The following is a 6,000-nucleotide window of genomic DNA, read 5'->3' on the forward strand; positions in this document are numbered from 1 at the left end:
ACGAAGTAGAAGCATAACGAAGTAGGAGCATTTAACGAAGCAAAAGTATAGAAGCATAGAAGAAAACTTTGACGAAAACTTTGGAAAACCTTTAAACTTAAGAAAATTGTGACTTGTTATCCTTTTGTAAAATAAGCTTGAAGACCTTTGGAAATCCTTTGAAAACCTTTCATAAACAATTTTTGAATGAAATTTTGATAAAACAATATAGGTAAAGAAAACCTTTGTTTAAAATACTGATGTAACTGGTTTTGAAGTAAAACATACAACACGAGAGATAATTTGAAAAAAGATTTAAACAAGTAAAAACGTTTTGGAAAACCAGTTATAGTATCATACTTGGTAAAACAGTTGACAGTGTAATAAATCCTTGTGCATGCGGGTTATCATTCAAATGTGATTGATATGATAACTGGCACGTTTTAACTTGTATTCCCCCCAATAAAAGCATGTAAAAACATTTAAAAGGTTAATTCAGGGATATGAACTCACCTGTTGTAAGTGGATCGGATGAAGGTGCCGCTTGGGTGCTCGGTGTCAAATAAAAAGACTTGAACACACTTAGTGACCTATTAACATATGATGACATATGTTTACATACAATTAGTAAATATAATACTAATTAAACACGTATACGCATCCTAAAGTGCGGAAAACACTTTGGTTAAGTGCTAAGAGTGTCTCGGGTAACATCTAAGGGAGTGTATGGCCTAGATAGGGAGTTTTCTCTTCAAGAGTAAACTCTTTATAGATTTCACGGCCCTAAGACCAACTCCCCATGAGTTTACGGCCGTAAACTCATGGTAGGGGTGTTCTAGGATGCTAAATGGTCTTATCTCACTCAGAGAAATAGGCTAGGTCCAAATATAAGGCATATGAATGGGTTTAAGGCAACAAATGGACCATTTAAGGAGTTCACGGCCCTAAAAAAGGAGTTTACGGCCGTAAACTCTCACTTGGTCATTTCATTCATAGATCTAAGCCTTAAATGATAGAGTATAAAGTTCTAAGCATTATTCCAAGTAAAATGGGGGTGTTAGGGCATCATTTGGCCACCTTTTGGGAGTTTACGGCCCATGAACCAATCCTAGGGGGGTTTACGGCCGTAAAATCCTATGTCCAATGATTATTTGATGTTGAATGCCTTTACTTCAACGGTGGTTGCTTCTAGACATTTTCCAAGGCCATAGGAGGTGTTTGAGGGCATTTCTAACACCTTTATAGGTGTTCACGGCCTATGAAGAGGGGTTTACGGTCCAAGAGTATTCTTGGGCCGTAAACTCAAGTTTACTCTCCATATAATAAGTTTTTGATGTTCTAAGCTCGAAGGTGTAAGTCCACAAGTCATATCTAAGCCCTAGTGGTAGTTTAGAGGGGTTTTGGGGCTTAAAAACCCCACTTAAGGGTGTTCACGGTCCAAGAATGTTCTTGGGCCGTAAACACAAGGATTTTCCCCTATTTGATGCCTTAAACACGAATTTGTATGTTAACTAAGCTACACAACAAGTTAGGATAGTTTACTTACTAGTTTGGGGCTCGAAATGGGCGTTTTTGGCTCGAAAATAAGTTGTAGAGAGAGTGTGTAGGGAGAGAGTGGAAAGTCTAAAATGGACTCCACTCACCCTTATATAGGGGTTTGAGTTGGGGCTCAGTGGAAATCTACCCGATACTGACGTTAAACGAGGCTTTTGGTCGCACCCGATTAAATGGTCGTATTTTGACTTATTTGAAACTAAAATTTTTAAAGGGAATATTGTGGTGTTTCTAATTTATTTCAACCCTAACAAAGTCATTATAAAAGTCCCAAATTAATTAACCTCTTCCAAAAGGTTAACGGACAATTAATAAAGCGAGGCTTTTTAACGGAAGGAGGGGTTAAAAATGACGGAATAAATTTCGGGTTGTCACAATCCCCGCCCCCATAAAGCATTTAAAAACATTAAGAAACATTTAAAAGGTTAATTCAAGGGGTATGAACTCACCTGTAGTGAGCGGATCGGATGGAAGTGTCGGACAAGGTGCTAGGTGTCAACTTAGGACTTGAACACACACAATGGTCCTAGTTAACATATAATTAAACATATATGTATCTAATTAGTTAAATAATAACTAATTAATCAAGTTAAGACACCATAGATCATAGAAACACTTTGATTGAAGTGCTACAGGTACGAAAGGGTTGCACCTAAGGGTTGTATGACATGGCATTGGAGTTTATGGCCCATGAACCACCCCGTTATGGAGTTTACGGCCCATCACCATTTTCCCATGATTTTAGGGCCGTAAACTCATGGTAAAATGTGCCAAATTGTGTTTTGAGGTCTTACACGTCATGATTGGGCATCAAATGATCAAGTCCAAGCCTTAGGATAGCATTAAGGGCACAATAACACTACCTAGTAGAGTTCACAGCCTAAGGAACCTTTCCTTAGGTCATTATGGCCGTAAACTCCTATGGGGAGTTGTTTTGATTGTTGTTTAAAGTCTTAAACACTTCTAGGAAGGATCAAGGTTGGCATCTAAGGCATAGGAAGGAGCTATGGTCCAATTTACCACCTTGAAAAGGGTTTACGGCCCAAGTGTTGGGTTTTGAGCAATCTAACACTTCCTAAGTGTGCATGCAACCCTAATAAACCTTGGATCTATGTTTGTCTAAATAAATGCAAAATAATAATTTTCCAAGGTTCATAACCTATCTAACATGGCATGGGTTACTTTTAAACATAAAAGAGTTAGAAGAGATTACATACCTTTTTGATGAGTTTGATTCTTAAGGAGTTTGAGGGCCAAGCACCAATAATGTGAATGCCTCAAATGGAATCACAAATCACCACAAACTCTTGGAAAACTTTGAGAGAGTGTATACACACACTAATTTCGGCCACACACAAGCACACACACTAGTTCACTAGTTCACTAGTTCACTAGTTCACTAGTTGCCATCTCATGCACCATAAGCATGCTTATATACTGTACATGGTTAGGGTGAAACCCTAATAACCCATGACCTTTCCTTTTCCAAGGATCCATGGGTTAAAAGCTCCATGGATCATCCATGGACTTCCATCCAAGCCTAGCCCATTAACAAATGAGTGTTAGCCCACACCATATAAAACCAATAGCACATAATCTAATTAGTCTTCCTTTTAATCTCTAAATTAATTCATAATTAATTTAAGACTAAGACTAATTAAATAACATAACCTCATATTAATATATTATAGCTTATAATATATTAATAAACATATGTGTATAACTCTCATAAAATTATCCATAAATTGTTCGGGTGAAATGCAACCCAAATGGACCATGCCGGGTCGGGTCAAGTATATACCAAATAAGTTATGGACTTAGACACCTTATCCAACAGACTCCCACTTGGATAAGTCTAATAACTCTATTTGCCTATATAACTTCAGGAACCAACCAGCAATCATAGCTCTTGAAAACTCTGTTGAACTATGAAGCGCCATTTTAAGACAAGTGATCATATAATCCTCTGTTCTCATGATATCAGCCGGACAAACACATGGAACTAAGTCTTGCTTATTGTCTGGCAGTTGTTTCTCGATTTCCGATTTGTTTGACAAAGAACTTTACTGAACACATCAGTTTAGTTCTGACCAGGCCCGGTACATGGGTCAACACAAAATCATTAAGGGGCCCAGATATCGCTTCTATTTCTAGAAGGAACAGATAAACTTCGACTCATATGCTTGTTCTATTACTTGTTGAATTGTACACAAAGGCACGTTTAATAACATCAAGTTACTGATGCGTTTACGTGCAATCAATGCACAACCAACTCATAGGTAACAACTCATATCTCTAGGTTTGAAGACTTATATGATATTATCGTCTCACGATCACTCGAGATAAATTCCATGAAGTGATACAAGTGAGCGTGGGTTTATACCAATACTCATAACTTATGAGTACTCATGAATGTTGCAGCAACCATTGCCATGTCTAAACACCTTTAGCCATCTACAAACCCAATTCATGACAATCTTGATTCATACCTACTTCCGACGTATGACCGATTGTGGAGGTTTGAATAAATTAAATATTCTGGAAGTCAAAACATGCAAAACCGAAACAATAGTAAATAATTGACAATGATAGTAACACTTTACTCATAAATAAATCACAAATTTTATTCATCATCAAACATCGATTACATTTTACAAGTTTCAGGAAAACTATCTAATCTGTAAAACTAATATCGTTCCTCAGCCCGATGCGCCTCGCATGCTGAAAATGCTTAACCCTCGTCAGTCCCTTCGTAAGGGGATCTACAGGGTTCTCATCCGACGATATTCTCCTTTCAACGAGGAGTCCTTCTTCAATCTTGTGTCTTATGAAGTGATATTTTCTGTCAATGTGTCGGGATCTGCCATGATCTCTTGGTTCCTTGGTTAAGGCAACCGCACTATTGTTGTCACAGAAAATCTCCATAGGTTCTTTAATAGCTGGTACAACTCCAAGGTCTCCGATGAAGTTCTCTAGCCATATCGCCTCCTTCGCTGCTTCACTCGCTGCTATATACTCTGATTCACAAGTCGAATCAGCCACCGTCTCCTGCTTGGAACTCTTCCAAGAAATTGCCCCTCCATTTAAGGTAAAGACCCAGCCCGACTGAGAGCGGAAGTTATCCCTATCAGTCTGAAAACTAGCATCACTATACCCTAATACACTCAAGTCATCACTCCCACCAAGGGTAAGGATCCAATCCTTAGTCCTCCGCAGATACTTGAGAATGTTCTTTACCGCGGTCCAATGAGCCTTGCCAGGGTTCCCTTGATACTTGCTGACCATGCTCAAAGCAAATGCCACATCAGGGCGGGTACAAGTCATTGCATGCATGATCGAGCCAACAGCGGAAGCATACGGTAATTGGCTCATCTCAGCTATCTCTGCCTCTGTACTCGGACTCTGAGTCTTACTCAGTTTGGCATTGCTTTGGATCGGTAAATCTCATTTCTTGGAGTTCTGCATGTTGAACCTTTTCAACACCTTATCCAAGTAGGTACTCTGACTAAGTCCAATTAGTATTTTACTCCTTTCTCTTAATATCCTTATCCCTAGGATATAGGCAGCCTCCCCTAGGTCCTTCATAGCAAAGCACTTCCCAAGCCAGGACTTAACCTCCTGCAAGGTTGGGATGTCATTTCCTATAAGTAGTATGTCATCCACATACAGTACCAAGAAGCTAACTATACTCCCACTAGCTCTGACATACACGCAAGACTCATCTTCACTTCTCGAGAAGCCAAACTCTTTGACCTTCTCATCAAAACAAAGATTCCAGCTACGAGATGCTTGTTTTAATCCATAAATGGATTTCTCAAGCTTGCATACTCTATTAGGGTACTCTGCACTGACAAAACCCTCTGGCTGATTCATGTACACATCCTCAACCAACTTTCCATTAAGGAAAGCGGTTTTGACATCCATTTGCCATATTTCATAATCATGAAATGCTGCAATGGCTAGCATAACCCTAATAGACTTAATCTTTGCTACCGGCGAGAAGGTTTCATCATAATCAATACCCTGAGTCTGAGTAAAACCCTTCGCGACCAGCCGAGCCTTATGAGTATGCACTTTTCCTTCCATGTCGGTCTTCTTCTTGAAGATCCATTTGCACCCGACTATTTTACGGCCTGGTACATTGTCAACCAAGTTCCAAACTTGATTTTCATACATGGACTGTATCTCGCTGTCCATAGCCTCCTTCCATTTAGCAGACTCCAGGCCTGCCATGGCTTCCTTAACACTGCTAGGTTCATCCAAATTTACCAGTGTACTATCGTTGATAAACGTATCACCTTCCATAGTAATATGAAAGCCATAATAAAACGAAGGTGTGTTCCTAACCCGTGTGGAACGCCTCGGAGGTACAGACATGTCAACTTGCTCAACAAGAGTTTCCTCCTCAGGTTGATTGCTAGTGTCTGAGGTTCCTTCACCAATTGCTTCTTGAATTTCTTCAAGATC

Source organism: Lactuca serriola, chromosome 5, assembly GCF_051521515.1.
Source record: "Lactuca serriola cultivar US96UC23 chromosome 5, Lser_US96UC23_V15, whole genome shotgun sequence".
Lineage (NCBI taxonomy): Eukaryota > Viridiplantae > Streptophyta > Magnoliopsida > Asterales > Asteraceae > Lactuca > Lactuca serriola.